Here is a 21005-nt window from a genome sequence, read left to right on the forward strand (position 1 = left end):
TCTATAGAGTAGACCCACCACGTCCATATGATATCTGTAACCTTCCATCTGTCATCTATAGAGTAGACCCACCACAGTCCATATGATATCTGTAACCTTCCATCTGTCATCTATAGAGTAGACCCACCACAGTCCATATGGTATCTGTAACCTTCCATCTGTCATCTATAGAGTAGACCCACCAGTCCATATGATATCTGTCATCTATAGAGTAGACCCACCACAGTCCATATGATATCTGTAACCTTCCATCTGTCATCTATAGAGTAGACCCACCACAGTCCATATGATATCTGTAACCTTCCATCTGTCATCTATAGAGTAGACCCACCACAGTCCATATGATATCTGACACCTTCCATCTGTCATCTATAGAGTAGACCCACCAGTCCATATGATATCTGTCTCGTCATCTATAGAGTAGACCCACCACAGTCCATATGATATCTGTAACCTTCCATCTGTCATCTATAGAGTAGACCCACCACAGTCCATATGATATCTGTAACCTTCCATCTGTCATCTATAGAGTAGACCCACCACAGTCCATATGATATCAGTCATCTATAGAGTAGGCCCACCACAGTCCATATGATATCAGTCATCTATAGAGTAGACCCACCACAGTCCATATGATATCTGTAACCTTCCATCTGTCATCTATAGAGTAGACCCACCACAGTCCATATGATATCTGTAACCTTCCATCTGTCATCTATAGAGTAGACCCACCACAGTCCATATGATATCTGTAACCTTCCATCTGTCATCTATAGAGTAGGCCCACCACAGTCCATATGATATCTGTAACCTTCCATCTGTCATCTATAGAGTAGACCCACCACAGTCCATATGATATCAGTCATCTATAGAGTAGGCCCACCACAGTCCATATGATATCCACTGTCATCTATAGAGTAGACCCACCACAGTCCATATGATATCTGTAACCTTCCATCTGTCATCTATAGAGTAGACCCACCACGTCCATATGATATCTGTAACCTTCCATCTGTCATCTATAGAGTAGACCCACCACAGTCCATATGATATCTGTAACCTTCCATCTGTCATCTATAGAGTAGACCCACCACAGTCCATATGATATCTGTCATCTATAGAGTAGACCCACCACAGTCCATATGATATCTGTAACCTTCCATCTGTCATCTATAGAGTAGACCCACCACAGTCCATATGATATCTGTAACCTTCCATCTGTCATCTATAGAGTAGACCCACCACAGTCCATATGATATCTGACACCTTCCATCTGTCATCTATAGAGTAGACCCACCAGTCCATATGATATCTGTAACCTTCCATCTGTCATCTATAGAGTAGACCCACCACAGTCCATATGATATCTGTAACCTTCCATCTGTCATCTATAGAGTAGACCCACCACAGTCCATATGATATCTGTAACCTTCCATCTGTCATCTATAGAGTAGACCCACCACAGTCCATATGATATCTGTAACCTTCCATCTGTCATCTATAGAGTAGACCCACCACAGTCCATATGATATCAGTCATCTATAGAGTAGACCCACCACAGTCCATATGATATCTGTAACCTTCCATCTGTCATCTATAGAGTAGACCCACCACGTCCATATGATATCTGTAACCTTCCATCTGTCATCTATAGAGTAGACCCACCACAGTCCATATGATATCTGTAACCTTCCATCTGTCATCTATAGAGTAGACCCACCACAGTCCATATGATATCTGTAACCTTCCATCTGTCATCTATAGAGTAGACCCACCACAGTCCATATGATATCTGTAACCTTCCATCTGTCATCTATAGAGTAGACCCACCACAGTCCATATGATATCTGTAACCTTCCATCTGTCATCTATAGAGTAGACCCACCACAGTCCATATGATATCTGACACCTTCCATCTGTCATCTATAGAGTAGACCCACCACAGTCCATATGATATCTGTCATCTATAGAGTAGGCCCACCACAGTCCATAGATATCATGTCATCTATAGAGTAGACCCACCACAGTCCATATGATATCTGTAACCTTCCATCTGTCATCTATAGAGTAGACCCACCACAGTCCATATGATATCTGTAACCTTCCATCTGTCATCTATAGAGTAGACCCACCACAGTCCATATGATATCAGTCATCTATAGAGTAGGCCCACCACAGTCCATATGATATCAGTCATCTATAGAGTAGACCCACCACAGTCCATATGATATCTGTAACCTTCCATCTGTCATCTATAGAGTAGACCCACCACAGTCCATATGATATCTGTAACCTTCCATCTGTCATCTATAGAGTAGACCCACCACAGTCCATATGATATCTGTAACCTTCCATCTGTCATCTATAGAGTAGACCCACCACAGTCCATATGATATCTGTAACCTTCCATCTGTCATCTATAGAGTAGACCCACCACAGTCCATATGATATCAGTCATCTATAGAGTAGGCCCACCACAGTCCATAGATATCAGTCATCTATAGAGTAGACCCACCACAGTCCATATGATATCTGTAACCTTCCATCTGTCATCTATAGAGTAGACCCACCACAGTCCATATGATATCTGTAACCTTCCATCTGTCATCTATAGAGTAGACCCACCACAGTCCATATGATATCTGTAACCTTCCATCTGTCATCTATAGAGTAGACCCACCACGTCCATATGATATCTGTCATCTATAGAGTAGACCCACCACAGTCCATATGATATCTGTAACCTTCCATCTGTCATCTATAGAGTAGACCCACCACAGTCCATATGATATCTGTAACCTTCCATCTGTCATCTATAGAGTAGACCCACCACAGTCCATATGATATCTGACACCTTCCATCTGTCATCTATAGAGTAGACCCACCAGTCCATATGATATCTGTAACCTTCCATCTGTCATCTATAGAGTAGACCCACCACAGTCCATATGATATCTGTAACCTTCCGTCTGTCATCTATAGAGTAGACCCACCACAGTCCATATGATATCTGTCACCTTCCATCTGTCATCTATAGAGTAGACCCACCAGTCCATATGATATATGTAACCTTCCATCTGTCATCTATAGAGTAGACCCACCACAGTCCATATGATATCAGTCATCTATAGAGTAGACCCACCACGTCCATATGATATCTGTAACCTTCCATCTGTCATCTATAGAGTAGACCCACCAGTCCATATGATATCTGTAACCTTCCATCTGTCATCTATAGAGTAGACCCACCACGTCCATATGATATCTGTAACCTTCCATCTGTCATCTATAGAGTAGACCCACCACGTCCATATGATATCTGTAACCTTACATCTGTCATCTATAGAGTAGACCCACCACAGTCCGTATGATATCTGTAACCTTCCATCTGTCATCTATAGAGTAGACCCACCACAGTCCGTATGATATCTGTAACCTTCCATCTGTCATCTATAGAGTAGACCCACCACAGTCCATATGATATCTGACACCTTCCATCTGTCATCTATAGAGTAGACCCACCACAGTCCATATGATATCTGTCATCTATAGAGTAGGCCCACCACAGTCCATATGATATCAGTCATCTATAGAGTAGACCCACCACAGTCCATATGATATCTGTAACCTTCCATCTGTCATCTATAGAGTAGACCCACCACAGTCCGTATGATATCTGTAACCTTCCATCTGTCATCTATAGAGTAGACCCACCACAGTCCATATGATATCTGACACCTTCCATCTGTCATCTATAGAGTAGACCCACCAGTCCATATGATATCTGTCATCTATAGAGTAGGCCCACCACAGTCCATATGATATCAGTCATCTATAGAGTAGACCCACCACAGTCCATATGATATCTGTAACCTTCCATCTGTCATCTATAGAGTAGACCCACCACAGTCCATATGATATCTGTAACCTTCCATCTGTCATCTATAGAGTAGACCCACCACAGTCCATATGATATCTGACACCTTCCATCTGTCATCTATAGAGTAGACCCACCAGTCCATATGATATCTGTAACCTTCCATCTGTCATCTATAGAGTAGACCCACCACAGTCCATATGATATCTGTAACCTTCCATCTGTCATCTATAGAGTAGACCCACCAGTCCATATGATATATGTAACCTTCCATCTGTCATCTATAGAGTAGACCCACCACAGTCCATATGATATCAGTCATCTATAGAGTAGACCCACCACAGTCCATATGATATCTGTAACCTTCCATCTGTCATCTATAGAGTAGATCCACCACAGTCCGTATGATATCTGTAACCTTCCATCTGTCATCTATAGAGTAGACCCACCAGTCCATATGATATCTAACCTTCCATCTGTCATCTATAGAGTAGACCCACCACAGTCCATATGATATCTGTAACCTTCCATCTGTCATCTATAGAGTAGACCCACCAGTCCATATGATATCTGTAACCTTCCATCTGTCATCTATAGAGTAGACCCACCACAGTCCATATGATATCTGTAACCTTCCATCTGTCATCTATAGAGTAGACCCACCACAGTCCATATGATATCTGTAACCTTCCATCTGTCATCTATAGAGTAGACCCACCACAGTCCATATGATATCTGTAACCTTCCATCTGTCATCTATAGAGTAGACCCACCACAGTCCATATGATATCTGTAACCTTCCATCTGTCATCTATAGAGTAGACCCACCACAGTCCGTATTATATCTGTAACCTTCCATCTGTCATCTATAGAGTAGACCCACCACAGTCCATATGATATCTGTACCATCTATAGTAGACCCACCACAGTCCATATGATATCTGTAACCTTCCATCTGTCATCTATAGAGTAGACCCACCACAGTCCATATGATATCTGTCATCTATAGAGTAGGCCCACCACAGTCCATATGATATCAGTCATCTATAGAGTAGGCCCACCACAGTCCATATGATATCTGTCATCTATAGAGTAGACCCACCACAGTCCATATGATATCTGTAACCTTCCATCTGTCATCTATAGAGTAGACCCACCACAGTCCGTATGATATCTGTAACCTTCCATCTGTCATCTATAGAGTAGACCCACCACAGTCCATATGATATCTGTAACCTTCCATCTGTCATCTATAGAGTAGACCCACCACAGTCCATATGATATCTGTCATCTATAGAGTAGGCCCACCACAGTCCATATGATATCTGTCATCTATAGAGTAGACCCACCACAGTCCATATGATATCTGTAACCTTCCATCTGTCATCTATAGAGTAGGCCCACCACAGTCCATATGATATCAGTCATCTATAGAGTAGACCCACCACAGTCCATATGATATCTGTAACCTTCCATCTGTCATCTATAGAGTAGACCCACCACAGTCCATATGATATCTGTAACCTTCCATCTGTCATCTATAGAGTAGGCCCACCACAGTCCATATGATATCAGTCATCTATAGAGTAGACCCACCACAGTCCATATGATATCTGTAACCTTCCATCTGTCATCTATAGAGTAGACCCACCACAGTCCATATGATATCTGTTACCTTCCATCTGTCATCTATAGAGTAGGCCCACCACAGTCCATATGATATCAGTCATCTATAGAGTAGACCCACCACAGTCCATATGATATCTGTAACCTTCCATCTGTCATCTATAGAGTAGACCCACCACAGTCCATATGATATCAGTCATCTATAGAGTAGACCCACCACAGTCCATATGATATCTGTAACCTTCCATCTGTCATCTATAGAGTAGACCCACCACAGTCCATATGATATCTGACACCTTCCATCTGTCATCTATAGAGTAGACCCACCAGTCCATATGATATCTGTAACCTTCCATCTGTCATCTATAGTTTAGACCCACCACAGTCCATATGATATCTGTAACCTTCCATCTGTCATCTATAGAGTAGACCCACCACAGTACATATGATATCTGACACCTTCCATCTGTCATCTATAGAGTAGACCCACCACAGTCCATATGATATATGTAACCTTTCATCTGTCATCTATAGAGTAGACCCACCACAGTCCATATGATATCAGTCATCTATAGAGTAGACCCACCACAGTCCATAAGATATCTGTAACCTTCCATCTGTCATCTATAGAGTAGACCCACCACAGTCCATATGATATCTGTAACCTTCCATCTGTCATCTATAGAGTAGACCCACCACAGTCCATATGATATCTGTAACCTTCCATCTGTCATCTATAGAGTAGACCCACCACAGTCCATATGATATCTGTAACCTTCCATCTGTCATCTATAGAGTAGACCCACCACAGTCCATATGATATCTGTAACCTTCCATCTGTCATCTATAGAGTAGACCCACCACAGTCCATATGATATCAGTCATCTATAGAGTAGGCCCACCACAGTCCATATGATATCAGTCATCTATAGAGTAGACCCACCACAGTCCATATGATATCTGTAACCTTCCATCTGTCATCTATAGAGTAGACCCACCACAGTCCATATGATATCTGTAACCTTCCATCTGTCATCTATAGAGTAGACCCACCACAGTCCATATGATATCTGTAACCTTCCATCTGTCATCTATAGAGTAGACCCACCACAGTCCATATGATATCTGTCATTTCATCTATAGAGTAGACCCACCACAGTCCATATGATATCTGTAACCTTCCATCTGTCATCTATAGAGTAGACCCACCACAGTCCATATGATATCTGACACCTTCCATCTGTCATCTATAGAGTAGACCCACCACGTCCATATGATATCTGTTCCATCTCATCTATAGAGTAGACCCACCACAGTCCATATGATATCTGTAACCTTCCATCTGTCATCTATAGAGTAGACCCACCACAGTCCATATGATATCTGTAACCTTCCATCTGTCATCTATAGAGTAGACCCACCACAGTCCATATGATATCTGTCATCTATAGAGTAGACCCACCACAGTCCATATGATATCCAGTCATCTATAGAGTAGACCCACCACAGTCCATATGATATCTGTAACCTTCCATCTGTCATCTATAGAGTAGACCCACCACAGTCCATATGATATCTGTAACCTTCCATCTGTCATCTATAGAGTAGACCCACCACAGTCCATATGATATCTGTAACCTTCCATCTGTCATCTATAGAGTAGGCCCACCACAGTCCATATGATATCTGTAACCTTCCATCTGTCATCTATAGAGTAGACCCACCACAGTCCATATGATATCAGTCATCTATAGAGTAGGCCCACCACAGTCCATATGATATCAGTCATCTATAGAGTAGACCCACCACAGTCCATATGATATCTGTAACCTTCCATCTGTCATCTATAGAGTAGACCCACCACGTCCATATGATATCTGTAACCTTCCATCTGTCATCTATAGAGTAGACCCACCACAGTCCATATGATATCTGTAACCTTCCATCTGTCATCTATAGAGTAGACCCACCACAGTCCATATGGTATCTGTAACCTTCCATCTGTCATCTATAGAGTAGACCCACCACAGTCCATATGATATCTGTCATCTATAGAGTAGACCCACCACAGTCCATATGATATCTGTAACCTTCCATCTGTCATCTATAGAGTAGACCCACCACAGTCCATATGATATCTGTAACCTTCCATCTGTCATCTATAGAGTAGACCCACCACAGTCCATATGATATCTGTCACCTTCCATCTGTCATCTATAGAGTAGACCCACCACGTCCATATGATATCTGTAACCTTCCATCTGTCATCTATAGAGTAGACCCACCACAGTCCATATGATATCTGTAACCTTCCATCTGTCATCTATAGAGTAGACCCACCACAGTCCATATGATATCTGACACCTTCCATCTGTCATCTATAGAGTAGACCCACCAGTCCATATGATATATGTAACCTTCCATCTGTCATCTATAGAGTAGACCCACCACAGTCCATATGATATCAGTCATCTATAGAGTAGACCCACCACAGTCCATATGATATCTGTAACCTTCCATCTGTCATCTATAGAGTAGACCCACCACGTCCATATGATATCTGTAACCTTCCATCTGTCATCTATAGAGTAGACCCACCAGTCCATATGATATCTGTAACCTTCCATCTGTCATCTATAGAGTAGACCCACCAGTCCATATGATATCTGTAACCTTCCATCTGTCATCTATAGAGTAGAACCCACCAGTCCATATGATATCTGTAACCTTCCATCTGTCATCTATAGAGTAGACCCACCAGTCCATATGATATCTGTAACCTTCCATCTGTCATCTATAGAGTAGACCCACCACAGTCCGTATGATATCTGTAACCTTCCATCTGTCATCTATAGAGTAGACCCACCACAGTCCGTATGATATCTGTAACCTTCCATCTGTCATCTATAGAGTAGACCCACCACAGTCCATATGATATCTGACACCTTCCATCTGTCATCTATAGAGTAGACCCACCAGTCCATATGATATCTGTCATCTATAGAGTAGGCCCACCACAGTCCATATGATATCAGTCATCTATAGAGTAGACCCACCACAGTCCATATGATATCTGTAACCTTCCATCTGTCATCTATAGAGTAGACCCACCACAGTCCATATGATATCTGTAACCTTCCATCTGTCATCTATAGAGTAGACCCACCACAGTCCATATGATATCTGACACCTTCCATCTGTCATCAATAGAGTAGACCCACCACGTCCATATGATATCTGTCATCTATAGAGTAGGCCCACCACAGTCCATATGATATCAGTCATCTATAGAGTAGACCCACCACAGTCCATATGATATCTGTAACCTTCCATCTGTCATCTATAGAGTAGACCCACCACAGTCCATATGATATCTGTAACCTTCCATCTGTCATCTATAGAGTAGACCCACCACAGTCCATATGATATCTGACACCTTCCATCTGTCATCAATAGAGTAGACCCACCAGTCCATATGATATCTGTAACCTTCCATCTGTCATCTATAGAGTAGACCCACCACAGTCCATATGATATCTGTAACCTTCCGTCTGTCATCTATAGAGTAGACCCACCAGTCCATATGATATATGTAACCTTCCATCTGTCATCTATAGAGTAGACCCACCACAGTCCATATGATATCAGTCATCTATAGAGTAGACCCACCACAGTCCATATGATATCTGTAACCTTCCATCTGTCATCTATAGAGTAGACCCACCACAGTCCATATGATATCTGTAACCTTCCATCTGTCATCTATAGAGTAGACCCACCAGTCCATATGATATCTGTAACCTTCCATCTGTCATCTATAGAGTAGACCCACCATAGTCCATATGATATCTGTAACCTTCCATCTGTCATCTATAGAGTAGACCCACCAGTCCATATGATATCTGTAACCTTCCATCTGTCATCTATAGAGTAGACCCACCAGTCCATATGATATCTGTAACCTTCCATCTGTCATCTATAGAGTAGACCCACCAGTCCATATGATATCTGTAACCTTCCATCTGTCATCTATAGAGTAGACCCACCAGTCCATATGATATCTGTAACCTTCCATCTGTCATCTATAGAGTAGACCCACCACAGTCCGTATGATATCTGTAACCTTCCATCTGTCATCTATAGAGTAGACCCACCACAGTCCGTATTATATCTGTAACCTTCCATCTGTCATCTATAGAGTAGACCCACCACAGTCCATATGATATCTGTCATCTATAGAGTAGACCCACCACAGTCCATATGATATCTGTAACCTTCCATCTGTCATCTATAGAGTAGACCCACCACAGTACATATGATATCTGTCATCTATAGAGTAGGCCCACCACAGTCCATATGATATCAGTCATCTATAGAGTAGGCCCACCACAGTCCATATGATATCTGTCATCTATAGAGTAGACCCACCACAGTCCATATGATATCTGTAACCTTCCATCTGTCATCTATAGAGTAGACCCACCACAGTCCATATGATATATGTAACCTTCCATCTGTCATCTATAGAGTAGACCCACCACAGTCCATATGATATCTGTAACCTTCCATCTGTCATCTATAGAGTAGACCCACCACAGTCCATATGATATCTGTCATCTATAGAGTAGGCCCACCACAGTCCATATGATATCTGTCATCTATAGAGTAGACCCACCACAGTCCATATGATATCTGTAACCTTCCATCTGTCATCTATAGAGTAGGCCCACCACAGTCCATATGATATCAGTCATCTATAGAGTAGACCCACCACAGTCCATATGATATCTGTAACCTTCCATCTGTCATCTATAGAGTAGACCCACCACAGTCCATATGATATCTGTTACCTTCCATCTGTCATCTATAGAGTAGGCCCACCACAGTCCATATGATATCAGTCATCTATAGAGTAGACCCACCACAGTCCATATGATATCTGTAACCTTCCATCTGTCATCTATAGAGTAGACCCACCACAGTCCATATGATATCAGTCATCTATAGAGTAGGCCCACCACAGTCCATATGATATCAGTCATCTATAGAGTAGACCCACCACAGTCCATATGATATCTGTAACCTTCCATCTGTCATCTATAGAGTAGACCCACCACAGTCCATATGATATCTGTAACCTTCCATCTGTCATCTATAGAGTAGACCCACCACGTCCATATGATATCTGTAACCTTCCATCTGTCATCTATAGAGTAGACCCACCATAGTCCATATGATATCTGTAACCTTCCATCTGTCATCTATAGAGTAGACCCACCAGTCCATATGATATCTGTAACCTTCCATCTGTCATCTATAGAGTAGACCCACCACGTCCATATGATATCTGTAACCTTCCATCTGTCATCTATAGAGTAGACCCACCACAGTCCATATGATATCTGTAACCTTCCATCTGTCATCTATAGAGTAGACCCACCACAGTCCATATGATATCTGTAACCTTCCATCTGTCATCTATAGAGTAGACCCACCACAGTCCGTATGATATCTGTAACCTTCCATCTGTCATCTATAGAGTAGACCCACCACAGTCCGTATTATATCTGTAACCTTCCATCTGTCATCTATAGAGTAGACCCACCACAGTCCATATGATATCTGTCCGTCATCTATAGAGTAGACCCACCACAGTCCATATGATATCTGTAACCTTCCATCTGTCATCTATAGAGTAGACCCACCACAGTCCATATGATATCTGTCATCTATAGAGTAGGCCCACCACAGTCCATATGATATCCAGTCATCTATAGAGTAGGCCCACCACAGTCCATATGATATCTGTCATCTATAGAGTAGACCCACCACAGTCCATATGATATCTGTAACCTTCCATCTGTCATCTATAGAGTAGACCCACCACAGTCCATATGATATCTGTAACCTTCCATCTGTCATCTATAGAGTAGACCCACCACAGTCCATATGATATCTGTAACCTTCCATCTGTCATCTATAGAGTAGACCCACCACAGTCCATATGATATCTGTCATCTATAGAGTAGGCCCACCACAGTCCATATGATATCTGTCATCTATAGAGTAGACCCACCACAGTCCATATGATATCTGTAACCTTCCATCTGTCATCTATAGAGTAGGCCCACCACAGTCCATATGATATCAGTCATCTATAGAGTAGACCCACCACAGTCCATATGATATCTGTAACCTTCCATCTGTCATCTATAGAGTAGACCAACCACAGTCCATATGATATCTGTAACCTTCCATCTGTCATCTATAGAGTAGACCCACCAGTCCATATGATATCTGTCTCATCTATAGAGTAGACCCACCACAGTCCATATGATATCTGTAACCTTCCATCTGTCATCTATAGAGTAGACCCACCACAGTCCATATGATATCTGTAACCTTCCATCTGTCATCTATAGAGTAGACCCACCACAGTCCATATGATATCAGTCATCTATAGAGTAGGCCCACCACAGTCCATATGATATCAGTCATCTATAGAGTAGACCCACCACAGTCCATATGATATCTGTAACCTTCCATCTGTCATCTATAGAGTAGACCCACCACAGTCCATATGATATCTGTAACCTTCCATCTGTCATCTATAGAGTAGACCCACCACAGTCCATATGATATCTGTAACCTTCCATCTGTCATCTATAGAGTAGACCCACCACAGTCCATATGATATCTGTAACCTTCCATCTGTCATCTATAGAGTAGGCCCACCACAGTCCATATGATATCAGTCATCTATAGAGTAGACCCACCACAGTCCATATGATATCTGTAACCTTCCATCTGTCATCTATAGAGTAGACCCACCACAGTCCATATGATATCTGTAACCTTCCATCTGTCATCTATAGAGTAGACCCACCACAGTCCATATGATATCTGTAACCTTCCATCTGTCATCTATAGAGTAGACCCACCACGTCCATATGATATCTGTCATCTATAGAGTAGACCCACCACAGTCCATATGATATCTGTAACCTTCCATCTGTCATCTATAGAGTAGACCCACCACAGTCCATATGATATCTGTAACCTTCCATCTGTCATCTATAGAGTAGACCCACCACAGTCCATATGATATCTGACACCTTCCATCTGTCATCTATAGAGTAGACCCACCAGTCCATATGATATCTGTAACCTTCCATCTGTCATCTATAGAGTAGACCCACCACAGTCCATATGATATCTGTAACCTTCCGTCTGTCATCTATAGAGTAGACCCACCACAGTCCATATGATATCTGACACCTTCCATCTGTCATCAATAGAGTAGACCCACCAGTCCATATGATATCTGTAACCTTCCATCTGTCATCTATAGAGTAGACCCACCACAGTCCATATGATATCTGTCATCTATAGAGTAGACCCACCACGTCCATATGATATATGTAACCTTCCATCTGTCATCTATAGAGTAGACCCACCACAGTCCATATGATATCAGTCATCTATAGAGTAGACCCACCACAGTCCATATGATATCTGTAACCTTCCATCTGTCATCTATAGAGTAGACCCACCAGTCCATATGATATCTGTAACCTTCCATCTGTCATCTATAGAGTAGACCCACCAGTCCATATGATATCTGTAACCTTCCATCTGTCATCTATAGAGTAGACCCACCATAGTCCATATGATATCTGTAACCTTCCATCTGTCATCTATAGAGTAGACCCACCAGTCCATATGATATCTGTAACCTTCCATCTGTCATCTATAGAGTAGACCCACCAGTCCATATGATATCTGTAACCTTCCATCTGTCATCTATAGAGTAGACCCACCAGTCCATATGATATCTGTAACCTTCCATCTGTCATCTATAGAGTGAACCCACCACGTCCATATGATATCTGTAACCTTCCATCTGTCATCTATAGAGTAGACCCACCAGTCCATATGATATCTGTAACCTTCCATCTGTCATCTATAGAGTAGACCCACCACAGTCCGTATGATATCTGTAACCTTCCATCTTTCATCTATAGAGTAGACCCACCACAGTCCATATGATATCTGTCATCTATAGAGTAGACCCACCACAGTCCATATGATATCTGTCATCTATAGAGTAGACCCACCACAGTCCATATGATATCTGTAACCTTCCATCTGTCATCTATAGAGTAGACCCACCACAGTCCATATGATATCTGTAACCTTCCATCTGTCATCTATAGAGTAGACCCACCACAGTCCATATGATATCAGTCATCTATAGAGTAGGCCCACCACAGTCCATATGATATCAGTCATCTATAGAGTAGACCCACCACAGTCCATATGATATCTGTAACCTTCCATCTGTCATCTATAGAGTAGACCCACCACAGTCCATATGATATCTGTAACCTTCCATCTGTCATCTATAGAGTAGACCCACCACAGTCCATATGATATCTGAACCTTCCATCTGTCATCTATAGAGTAGACCCACCAGTCCATATGATATCTGTAACCTTCCATCTGTCATCTATAGAGTAGACCCACCACAGTCCATATATCTGTTACCTTCCATCTGTCATCTATAGAGTAGACCCACCACAGTCCATATGATATCTGTAACCTTCCATCTGTCATCTATAGAGTAGACCCACCACAGTCCATATGATATCTGTAACCTTCCATCTGTCATCTATAGAGTAGACCCACCACAGTCCATATGATATCTGTAACCTTCCATCTGTCATCTATAGAGTAGACCCACCACAGTCCATATGATATCTGTCATCTATAGAGTAGGCCCACCACAGTCCATATGATATCTGTCATCTATAGAGTAGACCCACCACAGTCCATATGATATCTGTAACCTTCCATCTGTCATCTATAGAGTAGACCCACCACAGTCCATATGATATCAGTCATCTATAGAGTAGACCCACCACAGTCCATATGATATCTGTAACCTTCCATCTGTCATCTATAGAGTAGACCCACCACAGTCCATATGATATCTGTTACCTTCCATCTGTCATCTATAGAGTAGACCCACCAGTCCATATGATATCTGTCATCTATAGAGTAGACCCACCACAGTCCATATGATATCTGTAACCTTCCATCTGTCATCTATAGAGTAGACCCACCACAGTCCATATGATATCTGTAACCTTCCATCTGTCATCTATAGAGTAGACCCACCACAGTCCATATGATATCAGTCATCTATAGAGTAGGCCCACCACAGTCCATATGATATCAGTCATCTATAGAGTAGACCCACCACAGTCCATATGATATCTGTAACCTTCCATCTGTCATCTATAGAGTAGACCCACCACAGTCCATATGATATCTGTAACCTTCCATCTGTCATCTATAGAGTAGACCCACCACAGTCCATATGATATCTGTAACCTTCCATCTGTCATCTATAGAGTAGGCCCACCACAGTCCATATGATATCTGTAACCTTCCATCAGTCATCTATAGAGTAGGCCCACCACAGTCCATAGGATATCAGTCATCTATAGAGTAGACCCACCACAATCCATATGATATCTGTAACCTTCCATCTGTCATCTATAGAGTAGACCCACCACAGTCCATATGATATCTAACCTTCCATCTGTCATCTATAGAGTAGACCCACCACAGTCCATATGGTATCTGTAACCTTCCATCTGTCATCTATAGAGTAGACCCACCAGTCCATATGATATCTGTCATCTATAGAGTAGACCCACCACAGTCCATATGATATCTGTAACCTTCCATCTGTCATCTATAGAGTAGACCCACCACAGTCCATATGATATCTGACACCTTCCATCTGTCATCAATAGAGTAGACCCACCAGTCCATATGATATCTGTAACCTTCCATCTGTCATCTATAGAGTAGACCCACCACAGTCCATATGATATCTGTAACCTTCCATCTGTCATCTATAGAGTAGACCCACCACAGTCCATATGATATCTGTCATCTATAGAGTAGACCCACCAGTCCATATGATATATGTAACCTTCCATCTGTCATCTATAGAGTAGACCCACCACAGTCCATATGATATCAGTCATCTATAGAGTAGACCCACCACAGTCCATATGATATCTGTAACCTTCCATCTGTCATCTATAGAGTAGACCCACCAGTCCATATGATATCTGTAACCTTCCATCTGTCATCTATAGAGTAGACCCACCAGTCCATATGATATCTGTAACCTTCCATCTGTCATCTATAGAGTAGACCCACCACAGTCCATATGATATCTGTAACCTTCCATCTGTCATCTATAGAGTAGACCCACCAGTCCATATGATATCTGTAACCTTCCATCTGTCATCTATAGAGTAGACCCACCAGTCCATATGATATCTGTAACCTTCCATCTGTCATCTATAGAGTAGACCCACCAGTCCATATGATATCTGTAACCTTCCATCTGTCATCTATAGAGGAATCCCACCAGTCCATATGATATCTGTAACCTTCCATCTGTCATCTATAGAGTAGACCCACCACAGTCCATATGATATCAGTCATCTATAGAGTAGGCCCACCACAGTCCATATGATATCAGTCATCTATAGAGTAGACCCACCACAGTCCATATGATATCTGTAACCTTCCATCTGTCATCTATAGAGTACACCCACCACAGTCCATATGATATCTGTAACCTTCCATCTGTCATCTATAGAGTAGACCCACCACAGTCCATATGATATCTAACCTTCCATCTGTCATCTATAGAGTAGACCCACCAGTCCATATGATATCTGTAACCTTCCATCTGTCATCTATAGAGTAGACCCACCAGTCCATATGATATCTGTCATCTATAGAGTAGACCCACCACAGTCCATATGATATCTGTAACCTTCCATCTGTCATCTATAGAGTAGACCCACCACAGTCCATATGATATCTGTAACCTTCCATCTGTCATCTATAGAGTAGACCCACCACAGTCCATATGATATCAGTCATCTATAGAGTAGGCCCACCACAGTCCATATGATATCAGTCATCTATAGAGTAGACGCACCACATTCCATATGATATCTGTAACCTTCCATCTGTCATCTATAGAGTAGACCCACCACAGTCCATATTATATCTGTAACCTTCCATCTGTCATCTATAGAGTAGACCCACCACAGTCCATATGATATCTGTAACCTTCCATCTGTCATCTATAGAGTAGGCCCACCACAGTCCATATGATATCTGTAACCTTCCATCTGTCATCTATAGAGTAGACCCACCACAGTCCATATGATATCAGTCATCTATAGAGTAGGCCCACCACAGTCCATAGGATATCAGTCATCTATAGAGTAGACCCACCACAGTCCATATGATATCTAACCTTCCATCTGTCATCTATAGAGTAGACCCACCAGTCCATATGATATCTGTAACCTTCCATCTGTCATCTATAGAGTAGACCCACCAGTCCATATGATATCTGTAACCTTCCATCTGTCATCTATAGAGTAGACCCACCACAGTCCATATGGTATCTGTAACCTTCCATCTGTCATCTATAGAGTAGACCCACCAGTCCATATGATATCTGTCATCTATAGAGTAGACCCACCACAGTCCATATGATATCTGTAACCTTCCATCTGTCATCTATAGAGTAGACCCACCACAGTCCATATGATATCTGTAACCTTCCATCTGTCATCTATAGAGTAGACCCACCACAGTCCATATGATATCTGACACCTTCCATCTGTCATCAATAGAGTAGACCCACCAGTCCATATGATATCTGTAACCTTCCATCTGTCATCTATAGAGTAGACCCACCACAGTCCATATGATATCTGTAACCTTCCGTCTGTCATCTATAGAGTAGACCCACCACAGTCCATATGATATCTGACACCTTCCATCTGTCATCTATAGAGTAGACCCACCAGTCCATATGATATCTGTAACCTTCCATCTGTCATCTATAGAGTAGACCCACCACAGTCCATATGATATCTGTAACCTTCCGTCTGTCATCTATAGAGTAGACCCACCACAGTCCATATGATATCTGTACACCTTCCATCTGTCATCTATAGAGTAGACCCACCAGTCCATATGATATCTGTAACCTTCCATCTGTCATCTATAGAGTAGACCCACCAGTCCATATGATATATGTAACCTTTCATCTGTCATCTATAGAGTAGACCCACCACAGTCCATATGATATCAGTCATCTATAGAGTAGACCCACCACAGTCCATATGATATCTGTAACCTTCCATCTGTCATCTATAGAGTAGACCCACCAGTCCATATGATATCTGTAACCTTCCATCTGTCATCTATAGAGTAGACCCACCAGTCCATATGATATCTGTAACCTTCCATCTGTCATCTATAGAGTAGACCCACCACAGTCCATATGATATCTGTAACCTTCCATCTGTCATCTATAGAGTAGACCCACCAGTCCATATGATATCTGTAACCTTCCATCTGTCATCTATAGAGTAGGCCCACCACAGTCCATATGATATCTGTAACCTTCCATCAGTCATCTATAGAGTAGGCCCACCACAGTCCATAGGATATCAGTCATCTATAGAGTAGACCCACCACAATCCATATGATATCTGTAACCTTCCATCTGTCATCTATAGAGTAGACCCACCACAGTCCATATGATATCTAACCTTCCATCTGTCATCTATAGAGTAGACCCACCACAGTCCATATGATATCTGTAACCTTCCATCTGTCATCTATAGAGTAGACCCACCAGTCCATATGATATCTGTAACCTTCCATCTGTCATCTATAGAGTAGACCCACCACAGTCCATATGATATCTGTAACCTTCCATCTGTCATCTATAGAGTAGACCCACCACAGTCCATATGATATCTGACACCTTCCATCTGTCATCTATAGAGTAGACCCACCAGTCCATATGATATCTGTAACCTTCCATCTGTCATCTATAGAGTAGACCCACCACAGTCCATATGATATCTGTAACCTTCCATCTGTCATCTATAGAGTAGACCCACCACAGTCCATATGATATCAGTCATCTATAGAGTAGACCCACCACAGTCCATATGATATCTGTAACCTTCCATCTGTCATCTATAGAGTAGACCCACCACGTCCATATGATATCTGTAACCTTCCATCTGTCATCTATAGAGTAGACCCACCACAGTCCATATGATATCTGCCTCCATCTGTCATCTATAGAGTAGACCCACCACAGTCCATATGATATCTGTAACCTTCCATCTGTCATCTATAGAGTAGACCCACCACGTCCATATGATATCTGTAACCTTCCATCTGTCATCTATAGAGTAGGCCCACCACAGTCCATATGATATCTGTAACCTTCCATCTGTCATCTATAGAGTAGGCCCACCACAGTCCATATGATATCATCGTCATCTATAGAGTAGACCCACCACAATCCATATGATATCTGTAACCTTCCATCTGTCATCTATAGAGTAGACCCACCACAGTCCATATGATATCTGTAACCTTCCATCTGTCATCTATAGAGTAGACCCACCACAGTCCATATGGTATCTGTAACCTTCCATCTGTCATCTATAGAGTAGACCCACCACGTCCATATGATATCTGTCATCTATAGAGTAGACCCACCACAGTCCATATGATATCTGTAACCTTCCATCTGTCATCTATAGAGTAGACCCACCACAGTCCATATGATATCTGACACCTTCCATCTGTCATCTATAGAGTAGACCCACCACAGTCCATATGATATCTGTAACCTTCCATCTGTCATCTATAGAGTAGACCCACCACAGTCCATATGATATCTGTAACCTTCCGTCTGTCATCTATAGAGTAGACCCACCACAGTCCATATGATATCTGTAACCTTCCATCTGTCATCTATAGAGTAGACCCACCACGTCCATATGATATCTGTAACCTTCCATCTGTCATCTATAGAGTAGACCCACCAGTCCATATGATATCTGTAACCTTCCATCTGTCATGTATAGAGTAGACCCACCACAGTCCATATGATATCAGTCATCTATAGAGTAGACCCACCACAGTCCATATGATATCTGTAACCTTCCATCTGTCATCTATAGAGTAGACCCACCAGTCCATATGATATCTGTAACCTTCCATAAGTCATCTATAGTTTAGACCCACCACAGTCCATATGATATCTGTAACCTTCCATCTGTCATCTATAGAGTAGACCCACCACAGTCCATATGATATCTGTAACCTTCCATCTGTCATCTATAGAGTAGACCCACCAGTCCATATGATATCTGTAACCTTCCATCTGTCATCTATAGAGTAGACCCACCACGTCCATATGATATCTGTAACCTTCCATCTGTCATCTATAGAGTAGACCCACCAGTCCATATGATATCTGTAACCTTCCATCTGTCATCTATAGAGTAGACCCACCACAGTCCATATGATATCAGTCATCTATAAGTAGGCCCACCTCAGTCCATATGTGTCATCTATAGAGTAGACCCACCACAGTCCATATGATATCTGTAACCTTCCATCTGTCATCTATAGAGTAGACCCACCACAGTCCATATGATATCTGTAACCTTCCATCTGTCATCTATAGAGTAGACCCACCACAGTCCATATGATATCTGTAACCTTCCATCTGTCATCTATAGAGTAGACCCACCAGTCCATATGATATCTGTAACCTTCCATCTGTCATCTATAGAGTAGACCCACCAGTCCATATGATATCTGTAACCTTCCATCTGTCATCTATAGAGTAGACCCACCACAGTCCATATGATATCTGTAACCTTCCATCTGTCATCTATAGAGTAGACCCACCACAGTCCATATGATATCTGTAACCTTCCATCTGTCATCTATAGAGTAGACCCACCACAGTCCATATGATATCTTAACCTTCCATCTGTCATCTATAGAGTAGACCCACCACAGTCCATATGATATCTGTAACCTTCCATCTGTCATCTATAGAGTAGACCCACCACAGTCCATATGATATCTGTAACCTTCCATCTGTCATCTATAGAGTAGACCCACCACAGTCCATATGATATCTGTAACCTTCCATCTGTCATCTATAGAGTAGACCCACCACAGTCCATATGATATCTGTCATCTATAGAGTAGACCCACCACAGTCCATATGATATCTGTAACCTTCCATCTGTCATCTATAGAGTAGACCCACCACAGTCCATATGATATCTGTAACCTTCCATCTGTCATCTATAGAGTAGACCCACCACAGTCCATATGATATCAGTCATCTATAGAGTAGGCCCACCACAGTCCATAGGATATCAGTCATCTATAGAGTAGACCCACCACAGTCCATATGATATCTGTAACCTTCCATCTGTCATCTATAGAGTAGACCCACCAGTCCATATGATATCTTAACTTTCCATCTGTCATCTATAGAGTAGACCCACCACAGTCCATATGATATCTGTAACCTTCCATCTGTCATCTATAG

The 21005-nt window shown here is 42.1% G+C and overlaps 1 protein-coding gene across 1 annotated transcript in view; it reads left to right on the top strand.

The window, feature by feature from the left end:
- Window positions 1–21005, top strand: part of LOC106592114 (high affinity cAMP-specific and IBMX-insensitive 3',5'-cyclic phosphodiesterase 8A) — a 395948-nt gene that overhangs the window by 58866 nt on the left and 316077 nt on the right. The gene's annotated exons all lie outside the window — the stretch shown is intronic.

Source organism: Salmo salar, chromosome ssa11, assembly GCF_905237065.1.
Source record: "Salmo salar chromosome ssa11, Ssal_v3.1, whole genome shotgun sequence".
In the NCBI taxonomy this organism is placed as follows: Eukaryota; Metazoa; Chordata; class Actinopteri; order Salmoniformes; family Salmonidae; genus Salmo; species Salmo salar.